This window comes from Scyliorhinus torazame, chromosome 8 (genome assembly GCF_047496885.1).
Source record: "Scyliorhinus torazame isolate Kashiwa2021f chromosome 8, sScyTor2.1, whole genome shotgun sequence".
In the NCBI taxonomy this organism is placed as follows: Eukaryota; Metazoa; Chordata; class Chondrichthyes; order Carcharhiniformes; family Scyliorhinidae; genus Scyliorhinus; species Scyliorhinus torazame.
In genome coordinates this window covers 95,549,802-95,562,333 of record NC_092714.1, presented here as the reverse complement: position 1 = coordinate 95,562,333, position 12,532 = coordinate 95,549,802, and positions in this window count along the sequence as shown.

The window sequence follows — 12,532 nt, the reverse complement described above, 5'->3', positions numbered from 1 at the left end:
ACTTGTGATAATAAAGATTCTTCATTCCCTATATGCTGTGTTTCTCCTTACATTTTATTAACAAAGGTGTGACATTTTCAATTCTCTACTTTTCTGGTAAGACCCTGTATCTAAGGAGGATTGGACGATATTGACCAACAACTACCATTTTCACCCTTACTTCCCTCAGCATCCTCAGATGCATCACATATGGACCTGGTGACTTATCAACTTAAGTACAAACAATGTTTCTAATATCTTCCTCTTCATCAGTTTTAAGCCCATCTAATATCTCAGAATCACAGAATTGTTACAGCACAGGGCATTTGGTCTATCATGTCTGCACCAGCTGTCCAAACGAGCATGACTTAGTGTCATTCCGCTGCCTTTTCATCATACCCCTGCACATTGTTTCTATTCAAATAAGCATCTCATGCCCTCTTGAATGCCTCAATTGAACCTTCCTCCACCATGCTTCCAGGTAGTGCATTCCAGACTCAAACCACTCAGTGTGTGAAGAAGTTTGTTCTCACATTTGAACTCCTTCCTCTTTCACGATGACTTCTGTAATATCTTCTTCCTTGGTAGAGACAAATACAAAGTATTTATTTAGTAGCTTAACTATGTCCTCTTCCTTCATTTTTTTTTCTTTTTATAAATTTAGAGTACCCAATTATTTTTTTTCCAATTAAGGGGCAATTTAGCGTGGCCAATACACTTAACCTGTGGGGGCGAAACCCACGCAAACACGGGGAGAATGAGCAAACTCCACATGGACAGTGACCCAGGGCCGGGATTTGAACCCAGGTCCTAAGCGCCGTAGGCAGAAATGCTGACAAAGAACAAAGAAAGATACAGCACAGGAACAGGCCCTTCGGCCCTCCAAGCCCGTGCCGACCATGCTGCCCGTCTAAACTAAAATCTTCCTGGGTCCGTATCCCTCTATTCCCATCCTATTCATGTATTTGTCAAGATGCCCCTTAAATGTCACTATCGCCCTGCTTGCACCACCACCCTCCGGCAGCGAGTTCCAGGCACCCACTACCCTCTGTAAAAAACTTGCCTCGTACATCTCCTCTAAACCTTGCCCTTCGCACCTTAAACCTATGCCCCCTAGTAATTGACCCCTCTACCCTGGGGAAAAGCCTCTGATTATCCACTCTGTCTATGCCCCTCATAATTTTGTAGACCTCTATCAGGTCACCCCTCAACCTCCGTCATTCCAGTGAGAACAAACCGAGTTTATTCAACCGCTCCTCATAGCTAATGCCCTCCATACCAGGCAACATCCTGGTAAATCTCTTCTGCACCCTCTCTAAAGCCTCCACATCCTTCTGGTAGTGTGGCGACCAGAATTGAACACTATACTCCAAGTGTGGCCTAACTAAGGTTCGATACAGCTGCAACATGACTTGCCAATTCTTATACTTAATGCCCCGGCCAATGAAGGCAAGCATGCTGTATGCCTTCGTGACTACCTTCTCCACCTGTATTGCCCCTTTCAGTGACCTGTGGACCTGTACACCTAGATCTCTCTGACTTTCAATACTCATGAGGGTTCTACTATTCACTGTATATTCCCTACCTGCATTAGACCTTCCAAAATGCATTACCTCACATTTGTCCAGATTAAACTCCATCTGCCATCTCTCCGCCCAAGTCTCCAGACGATCTAAATCCAGCTATATCCTCTGACAGTCTTCATCGCTATCCGCAATTCCACCAACCTTTGTGTCATCTGCAAACTTACTAATCAGATCAGTTACATTTTCCTCCAAATCATTTTATATACTACGAACAGCAAAGGTCCCAGCACTGATCCCTGTGGAACACCACTAGTCTCAGCCCTCCAATTAGAAAAACACCCTTCCATTGCTATTCTCTGCCTTCTATGACCTAGCCAGTTCTGTATCCACCTTGCCAGCTCACCCCTGATCCCATGTGACTTCACCTTTTGTACCAGTCTACCATGAGGGACCTTGTCAAAGGCCTTACTGAAGTCCATATAGACAACATCCACTGCCCTGCCTGCATCAATCATCTTTGTGACCTCTTCGAAAAACTCTTATCAAGTTAGTGAGACACAACCTCCCCGTCACAAAACCATGCTGCCTCTCACTATTACGTCCATTTGCTTCCAAATGGGAGTAGATCCTATATCGAAGAATTCTCTCCAGTAATTTCCCTACCACTGACGTAAGGCTCACCGGCCTATAGTTCCCTGGATTATCCTTGCTACCCTTCTGAAACAAAGGAACAACATTGGCTATTCTCCAGTCCTCTGGGACATCACCTGAAGATAGTGAGGATCCAAAGATTTCTGTCAAGGCCTCAGCAATTTCCTCTCTAGCCTCCTTCAGTATTCTGGGGTAGATCCCATCTGGCCCTGGGGACTTATCTACCATAATATTTTTCAAGACGCCCAACACCTCATCTTTTTGGATCTCAATGTGACCCAGGCTATCTACACACCCTTCTCCAGACTCAACATCCACCAATTCCTTCTCTTTGGTGAATACTGATGCAAAGTATTCATTTAGTACCTCGCCCATTTCCTCTGGCTCCACACATAGATTCCCTTGCCTATCCTTCAGTAGGCCAACCCTTTCCCTGGCTACCCTCTTGCATTTTATGTATGTGTAAAAAGCCTTGGGATTTTCCTTAACCCTATTTGCCAATGACATTTTGTGACCTCTTCTAGCCCTCCTGACTCCTTGCTTCAGTTCCTTCCTACTTTCCTTATATTCCACACAGGCTTCGTCTGTTCCCAGCCTTCTAGCCCTGACAAATGCCTCCTTTTTCTTTTTGACGAGGCCTACAATATCTTTCGTTATCCAAGGTTCCCGAAATTTGCCATTTTTATCCTTCCGTACAGGAACATGCCGGTCCTGAATTCCTTTCAACTGACATTTGAAAGCCTCCCACATGTCAGATGTTGATTTACCCTCAAACATCCGCCCCCAATCTAGGTTCTTCAGTTCCCGCCTAATATTGTTATAATTAGCCTTCCCCCAATTTAGCACACTCACCCTAGGACCACTCTTATCCTTGTCCACCAGCACTGTAAAACTTAACGAATTGTGGTCACTGTTCCCGAAATGCTCCCCTACTGAAACTTCTACCACCTGGCCGGGCTCATTCCCCAATACCAGGTCCAGTACAGCCCCTTCCCTAGTTGGACAGTCTACATATTGTTTTAAGAAGCCCTCCTGGATGCTCCTTACAAACTCTGCCGCGTCCAGGCCCCTAGCACTAAGTGAGTCCCAGTCAATATTGGGGAAGTTGAAGTCTCCCATCACAACAACCCTGGTGTTTTTACTCGTTTCCAAAATCTGTCTCCCTATCTGTTCCTCTATCTCCCGCTGGCTGTTGGGAGACCTGTAGTAAACCCCCAACATTGTGACTGCAACCTTCTTATTCCTGATCTCTACCCATATAGCCTCGCTGCCCTCTAAGGTGTCCTCCCGTAGTACAACTGCGCCACCGTGCTGCCCTATCCTCTTCCTTCATGTACATGCCTTAATCGGTCCCAACCATCCTCACACTACTGTTTTACTATCCAGATGCCTGTTGAAGACTTCTGGTTTCTCTTTTATGTTTGCTTTCAGTTGTTGCTAACTTTTGCCTTAGTTTAATTGCTCTGTTCTTTTCACCTTTGCTCTTGAGTCGCCAGATATCTTTCTGATACCGCCACGTGGTTCAAGTCTGAGTAATGATCAATAATCCAATACACCGCTTAGTAAGATTTAAATCAAAGCACATTTATTATACACAGTAATCACTACTCATGCATAAATTCTACGTCTAAGCTACTTCTACGACTAACAGGACAATACTTAACTCGGAACTGGCCCACCAGGTCAGGGAAACGAATGGCCTTTTGTTCGGGTTCTGAGCCTGCGGGATTCGAAGTTGGTACAGATTGGTAGTTAGGAGTGCCTATCTCGAGACTTCCGGGTGCGGCGATGACCAGCTAAGTCGCACGTTTCGGCAGCTCCCGTTGGAACGGACTTTTGGGCTCTTAATAGGAGCCCCAACGGCAATTTAAACGGCCAAAACCACTGTGCGGTAAACCAGAAGGGAATCCCCCCGGACACGCATGGAAAAGGGAGAGGATAGCGGCCGGATTACGGAGGATCCTCTGGAGCAGCGGCAAGGAAGGGAAGCTCAAAGCAAGATGGCGTCGGAAGGTGGCCGTTTGTTATGGGGCCCGGAGCAACAAGAGTTCCTGCGGTGCTGTGTGGAAGAGCTGAAGAAGGAGTTGAAGAAGGAGCTGTTGGCCCCGATATTACAGGCGATTGAAGGGCTAAAGGAGGAGCAGAGGACCCAAGAGCTGGAGCGTCGAGTCGTGAAGGCAAAGACTGCTGAAAACGAAGATGAAATACAGGGCCTGGTGGTGAAGGCAGAAACGCACGAGGCACAGCACAAAAGGTGTGTGGAGAGGTTGGAAGCACTGGAGAATAATTCGAGGAGGAAGAATTTAAGAGTCCTGGGTCTTCCCGAAGGCGCAGAAGGGGCGGATGTCGGGACATATGTGAGCACGATGCATCACTCGCTAATGGGATCGGAGGCCCCGACGGGCCCTTTGGAGGTGGAGGCAGCTTACCGAGTTCTGGCGCAAAGACCAAAGGCTGGAGAAATACCTCGAGCTATAGTGGTGAGGTTTCTCCGCTACAATGACAGAGAGACGGTCCTCAGATGGGCAAAGAAAACTCGGAGCTGTAGGTGGGAGAACGCAGTGATCCGCGTATACCAGGATTGGAGTGCGGAGGTGGCGAGAAGGAGGGCAAGTTTCAATCGGGCTAAGGCGGTGCTTCACAAAAAGAAGGTTCAGTTTGGAATGTTGCAACCGGCGAGATTGTGGGTCCCACACCAAGGGAAGCACCACTACTTTGAGACGGCAGAAGAGGCGTGGACATTCATTGTGGACTAGAAGCTGGAATAGTCTGGCGAGAGAAAGAGCTTCTGGGACAAAGTGGTGGGGTGATTATGTGGGGCGAGGAAGGGGAAGGGGGGGGGATGATTTTTCAATTTGTTAATTCTGTGATCCTGTAACTTTTCTCTCTTCCTCATGTTGGGGGGGGGGGGGGGGGGGGAGTATGAGGAACTGTGGGCGCCGGCCATTAGGGGCGGGGCCGAGTGGGAAACGCGGGCTTTGTTCCCGCGCTATGGTAATTGTGGCGGGAACAGGGACGCAGGAAGGAGGGGGCCTCGCACAGTGGGGGCCGAGGACAAGGGGGGAAGCCGAGGTCAGCCAGAGTTCGCTGACTTCTGGGAGCAACATGGGGGGTGCAACTACGCTAGAGGGCGATCTAGCGGGGGGGGGGGTGTTAACTGGGTTGCTGCTGCTAAGGAGAAGGGGGAGCTGTTATGGGATGGGGTGGTCGAGGCGGGAGGGCACCGTCGGGGGGATATACGGGTACGTGGGAACCGGGTGAGGAGCTGGGTTAAAAAAGGGGATGGCTAGTCGACAGGGGGGGGGGGGGGTAAAGAGCCCCCCAACTCGGCTGATCACGTGGAACGTGAGAGGGCTGAACGGGCCGATTAAAAGGGCACGGGTACTCGCACACCTAAAGAAATTAAAGGCAGATGTGGTTATGTTGCAGGAGACGCATCTGAAACTGATAGACCAGGTCAGACTACGTAAAGGATGGGCGGGGCAGGTGTTTCATTCGGGTTTAGATGCGAAGAATAGGGGGGTGGCTATCTTAGTGGGGAAACGGGTACTGTTTGAGGCAAAGACCATAGTGGCGGATAGTGGGAGTAGATATGTGATGGTGAGTGGCAGAATGCAAGGGTTAGGGTTAGGGTTAGGTGGTTCTAGTGAACATATACGCCCCGAACTGGGATGATGCAAATTTTATGAAGCGTATGTTGGGACGTATCTCGGACCTAGAGGCGGGAAAGTTGGTAATGGGGGGAGACTTCAATACGGTGCTTGATCCAGGGCTGGACCGGTCGAGGTCCAGGACCGGGAGGAGGCCGGCAGCGGCCAGGGTGCTCAAGGACTTCATGGAGCAGATGGGAGGGGTAGACCCCTGGAGATTTAGTAGGCCTAGGAGTAAGGAGTTCTCATTTTTCTCCCATGTTCACAAAGTATACTCACGGATAGACTTTTTTGTCTTGGGAAGGGCACTGATTCCGAAGGTGACAGGGACGGAGTATACGGCCATAGCCATTTCGGACCATGCTCCACATTGGGTAGACCTGGAGGTAGGAGAGGAAAAAGAACAGCACCCACTCTGGAGAATGGATATGGGCTTATTGGCGGATGAGGGTGTATGTTTAAGGGTGAGGGGGTGTATCGAAAGGTACTTGGAGCTTAATGACAATGGAGAGGTTCAGATGGGAGTGGTCTGGGAGGCGTTGAAGGCGGTGGTCAGAGGGGAACTGATATCCATAAGGGCACATAAAGGGAAGCAAGAGGGTAAAGAAAGGGAGCGATTGTTGAAAGAACTTTTGAGGGTGGACAGGCAATATGCAGAGGCACCGGAGGAAGGACTGTACAGGGAAAGACAAAGGTTACATGTGGAATTTGACCTGCTGACCACGGGTAAGCCAGAGGCTCAGTGGAGGAGGGCACAGGGTGTACAGTATGAGTATGGAGAGAAGGCGAGTCGGCTACTGGCCCACCAATTGAGGAAGAGGGGAGCAGCGAGGGAGATAGGTGGGGTGAGAGATGAGGAGGGAGAGATGGAACGGGGAGCGGAGAGAGTGAACGGGGTGTTCAAGGCATTCTATGAGAGGTTATATAAGGTTCAGCCCCCGGAAGGGAAGGAGGGAATTATGTGTTTCCTGGATCAGCTGGAATTCCCGAAGGTGGAGGAGCAGGAGAGGGCGGGACTGGGAGCACAGATTGAGATGGAGGAGGTGGTAAAAGGGATTGGGAGCATGCAGGCGGGGAAGGCCCCGGGACCGGACGGATTCCCGGTGGAATTTTATAGGAAATATATGGACCTACTGGCCCCGCTTTTGACGAGAACCTTTAATGAGGCCAGGGAAAGGGGGCAGTTGCCCCCGACTATGTCGGAGGCGACGATATCGCTCCTTTTGAAGAAGGAAAAAGACCCGCTGCAGTGTGGGTCCTACAGGCCCATTTCCCTTTTAAACATAGATGCTAAGCTCCTGGCCAAGGTGATGGCGACGAGGATAGAGGACTGTGTCCCGGGGGTGGTCCACGAGGATCAAACTGGGTTCGTTAAGGGGAGACAGCTGAACACGAACATATGGAGGTTGCTAGGGGTAATGATGATGCCCCACCAGAGGGGGAGGTGGAGATAGTGGTGGCGATGGACGCCGAGAAAGCATTCGACAGAGTGGAGTGGGATTATCTGTGGGAGGTGCTGAGATTTGGTTTTGGAGAAGGGTTTATTGGATGGGTACAGCTGCTGTATAGGGCCCCGGTGGCGAGTGTGGTCACGAACAGGCAGAGGTCTGACTACTTCCGTCTTCATAGAGGGACGAGGCAGGGGTGTCCCCTGTCTCCGTTACTGTTTGCATTGGCGATTGAGCCCCTAGCCATAGCACTGAGGGGCTCCAGGAAGTGGAGGGGAGTACCCAGGGGAGGAGAAGAACACCGGGTATCATTGTATGCATAGTGTTATTGCTGTATGTTGCGGACCCAGTGGAGGGGATGCCTGAGATAATGGAGACACTCAGGGAGTTTGGGGAATTTTCGGGGTACAAATTGGATATGGGGAAGAGTGAGTTGTTTGTGCTGCATCCGGGGGAGCAGAGCAGGGGAATAGATGATTTACCGCTGAGGAAGGTAACAAGAGATTTCCGGTCCTTAGGGATTCAGATAGCCAGGAGTTGGGGAGCCTTATATAGGCTTAATTTAACAAGATTGGTGGAACAGATGGAGGAGGATTTTAAGAGATGGGACATGGTGCCCCTGTCACTGGTTGGTAGGGTGCAGGCGGTCAAAATGGTAGTCCTCCCGAGATTCCTTTTTGTGTTTCAGTGCCTTCCGGTGATGGTCACGAAGGCTTTTTTCAAGAAAATTGAGAAAAGTGTCATGAGTTTTGTGTGGGCCGGGAAGACCCCGAGAGTGAGGAGGGGGTTCTTGCAGCGTAGCAGGGATAGGGGGGGACTGGCACTACCGAGCTGGGCCGCCAATATTTCAATGGTGTGTAAGTGGATGGGAGAAGGGGAGGGAGCGGCGTGGAAGAGATTGGAGATGGCGTCCTGCAAAGGAACCAGCCTACAAGCACTGGTGACGGCGCCGTTGCCGTTCTCCCCAAAGAAATATACCACAAGTCCAGTGGTGGTGGCAACGCTAAAAATTTGGGGGCAGTCGAGATGACATAGGGGAAGGACGGGAGCCTCGGTGCGGTCCCCGATAAGAAATAATCATAGGTTTGTCCCGGGGAGAATAGATGGGGGATTTGGAGCATGGCAGAGAGCTGGGGTTGTGCAACTGAGAGATCTGTTCGTAGACGGGACGTTTGCGAGTCTGGGAGCGCTGACGGAAAAATATGGGTTGCCCCAAGGGAATGCATTTCGGTACATGCAACTGAGGGCTTTTGCGAGGCAACAGGTGAGGGAATTCCCGCAGCTCCCGACGCAGGAGATTCAAGATAGAGTGATCTCAGGGACATGGGTGGGGGATGGTAGGGTGTCGGAAATATACAGGGAAATGAGAGACGAGGGGGAGATCATGGTGGATGAGCTGAAGGGGAAATGGGAAGAAGAGCTGGGGGAAGAGATTGAGGAGGGGCTGTGGGCTGATGCCCTACGTAGGGTAAACTCGTCGTCCTCGTGCGCCAGGCTTAGCCTGATACAATTCAAGGTTTTGCACAGGGCGCATATGACCGGAGCAAGGCTCAGTAAATTTTTCAGGGTAGAGGATAGGTGTGGGAGATGCTCGAGAAGCCCAGCAAACCACACCCACATGTTTTGGTCATGCCCGGAACTGCAGGGGTTCTGGGTGGGGGTGGCAAAGGTGCTTTCGAAGGTGGTGGGGGTCTGGGTCGAGCCAGGCTGGGGGTTGGCTATATTCGGGGTTGCGGAGGAGCCGGGAGTGCAGGAGGCGAAAGAGGCTGATGTCTTGGCCTTTGCGTCCCTAGTAGCCCGGCGAAGGATATTGCTTATGTGGAAGGAAGCCAAACCCCCGGGCGTGGAGACCTGGATAAATGACATGGCAGGGTTTATAAAACTAGAACGGATAAAGTTCGCACTAAGGGGTTCGGCTCAAGGGTTCACCAGGCGGTGGCAACCGTTCATTGACTACCTCGCAGAACGATAAAGGAAATGGGAAGGTAACAGCAGCAACCCATGGGGGGGAGGGAGGGCTCGGGTGGGTCCTCAGGGGTGTTTTTGTATAGATATTTGTACTTGGTTATGTATATTGGATTGTTTGATTTTATTTCTGGAGAGTTATTATTTTTGTTATGGCAGTTGCCATTTAGTTTATATATTATTTATTTACTTGTTAAAACGGTCACTGTTATTTATATTGTTTTATTGTTGTAAAAAGGAAAACCTTTGTATTGTTTTGTTTGGCCGAAAAATTTGAATAAAATATATATTTTTTAAAAAAGAGTGCCTATCTCGTAGCGCGCGTTGAAGTCAGACTTACTAGATTGCAGCGATGGCTGGACCGGTCACTGTCAAGGGTTGGTTCGCGTTGCTGAGTGACCCGGTCAAGAAGAACGATTTGAACTTGGACTCTAGTCTTATAGTCCCCAGGGGCTTCCCGCCTTTCAAGGCGGACCCTGTACCTGGTCACTTGGTTCGATTTTCTCCAATGCTGGAGCGATTCCTTGATCGATGGGCGGTCTTGAGGTGGTCGTTCACCTCCCTTTGTGTAGGCTTCTGCTGGCGCCGACGAGTCTGAGTTGGCTTTATGTATCTAAATGTTGCTCATTAATCCCGGGGATTGCTCATTAATATGCAGATGGCTGGTGTTTTGTTATGCTGATGGTTGCCGGTATCGATCTTGTCTGGCCTTTCCAGAGGTAAATACACACTCAACCCGCAGCTGCTTGTTTGTGTCCTGTTGGCTGACTTTCCCATCAGCCTTTGCCGTTCGCTATTTTAAATCGGGAGTTAGCCATTCTAAATCGGGAGATAGCCATTTTAACTGGCTACATTCCTTCCTTGTGATCCTAACTCGAAGCGTGAAGGATCACATAACTATGTTTCTTTCCATTCCCTGACCTGGGGGGACGACGCTTCCTTCATGGCCTCTGCACTGACCATAGCTATGCGAAAAAATTTTAACTAACAATTCTAAGGGCGCTATGTCTAAAAGGGACATGCATTACAAAACAATAAACTGGGAACCTCTAACTATTCTCAATATACTACACTCACTTAAACATTTCATTATCCTACCTTCCTCAATCATACAACAAAATCATAGCATTTCATACACAGTCTTTCCTGGCTTGGCAGTCAAGCTCAGGATCATACAATTTGCTCATGAAAAGTTCTTTACATTTCTTTATTTACAATAAACGCAAGTGAATGCACTTTATTATAGATCGCGGGGGTCGGGGGTCTGGTCATATCCGAACATAGGGAATCTGATCCTATATACCGGGGTTCGAGCGCGGTAGGCTCTCCTTCTCCATTTCTGTAGATGCATAGTCTGCACAATGCAGCAGAGTATCGCTAATGCTAGTAATGTTTCGATTACATAGGACAGGGAGTACCAGGTTATAAACCTGGTACACCAAGATGCTGTAGTGTCGCTGGTGACTGGGCTCTGGGTACTGCGGGGAAGTGAAACATTAACGGCTGGGGGGCTTGAAGTCATGGGGTTCGCGTTCACGCGCAACCAAATGTCCAAAATCATGGGGGTGATCCACGTGAAGGAAGTCCTGATGGCTCTTCTCTTTCCTTTTCTTTCTTCTCTTCTCCAGTCCTGGAGTTCTGTGGAAACAAGCATAGTGTCTGTAACTATCTTTGTTTAATATCTTGTACGCTAGTGTGTCTGTCCTGTAGTGCCAATTACTCCCTTTATGTGTGACTCCCTCATTTTTTTTTTCTCCAAAAAACAAATTTTAGGACACGGCACACTTCCCAATAATGAACAAGTGCTGATTTACCATCCAAATGTTCCAGGATGTAAATAGCAGACGGTCGGCAACCTAAGGGTTACCTAAACAAAACAAAACTTTTTGAAAGAAAAATGCCAAAAATGAGGTGTGTATGGGCCACGACGGATAAGAGTTGGATGGAGTACCCGGGTAGGATGGCTACCAATGCCGTGTCTCTCCTACCCGAGCGTAGTTGACCAAAGGGGGGTTCCCAGGCAGGGCGGGTCCCAAGCCGTTTCTCCACTGCCTGAGCAACCGACAAGAATGGGCAAAAAATGTAGTCATCGTGGTGGGGCTGCCATAGTGGTCCTTTCCCTCGAACCAGAAGGGCAGTTACGAACGGGCGTCTGGTGCCGTAACCAGTCTCTGCAGACAAGCTCTCAGAGGTTTCAGCCGAACTGGTGTCTGGAAACGGTGAGTCTCTGTAGGCAAGTCCTCAGAGGTTTCGGCCGAATAGGCGTGGGGCAGTGAGATAAATTCTCCTGTCGGACATACAACATTTAACAAACGTACACACAACATAAAACATTCTGCAGGTTCCATCAGAAAGGACAACACTTCTCCCAAGCGGTTCCTTTTAAAACATCACCTGGACACCTCAGTTCTCGGTTGCGAACAGGGTCGCAAAGAGGTTCTCGGTTTGGGAGTCAGACCCAAGGCCGTCCTCTTCTCCCGGGTGCCAAACTCTTGAGTGTATGAGGGCTGAAAGGGCTGCATGGTGTGAGGTGGGGTCGCTCTCGTCGTTGTGGACGAGTCTGAATGAGTTATCTCGGTGCCAGTAATTGGTGTCTAGTTGTGTGGGGACAAAATCGGGGTCATCAGTGTGGTTCGGTGGTCGGTGGTGGGGTTTGTTCAGGAAAGTGATCATGAAGGGATCACTTGGATCGTAGTCGGAGTCGCTGGGTGTGGGTCCTGTTGCATGGGGATAGTAGGGAGGCGTGCTGTGGCTATCGCCCGAGTCACAGTCGCTGTCTCTGCTGCTGCAGTCTGTGGGCATTCCGGGGCGGAGTGTATATTTCGGGGGTGGAGTCGAGGTCGAGTCCGTGGCTGGGCTGGATGTGGTGGGGGTTGGTAGGGTTACGTTGGCTGTGGGAGGCGTGTGGTGTGCTGCGTCGAGCATGACGTGGTGTGCGTGGTTCGACTGTGTTCCATATGCCTTCAGCTGGTTAATATGAAACCACGCAGTCTTACCATTGGGGTACTTTATTTTATAAACGGAAGGGCTTACTTTATCCGCAATGGAATACGGACCCGAGTATTTTGGTGACAGGAATGTGCTGGGGTTATATACAGAGACCATCACTTGCTGTCCGATACTGTACTCAGTCGCATGCACTGTCTTGTCGAAACAAGCCTTGCTCTGTTTCTTTCTGGTGCCCAATTTTACTGCGGCTGCTAGCTGAGCCGTTTTAACATTTTCCACTAATTGTTGTACAGCTTTCTCGTGTGTGAGGGCCGTCACTTCGGGGCTGGTCAAGTCCAAACCTAACAAAAATTCTGTGCCTTTC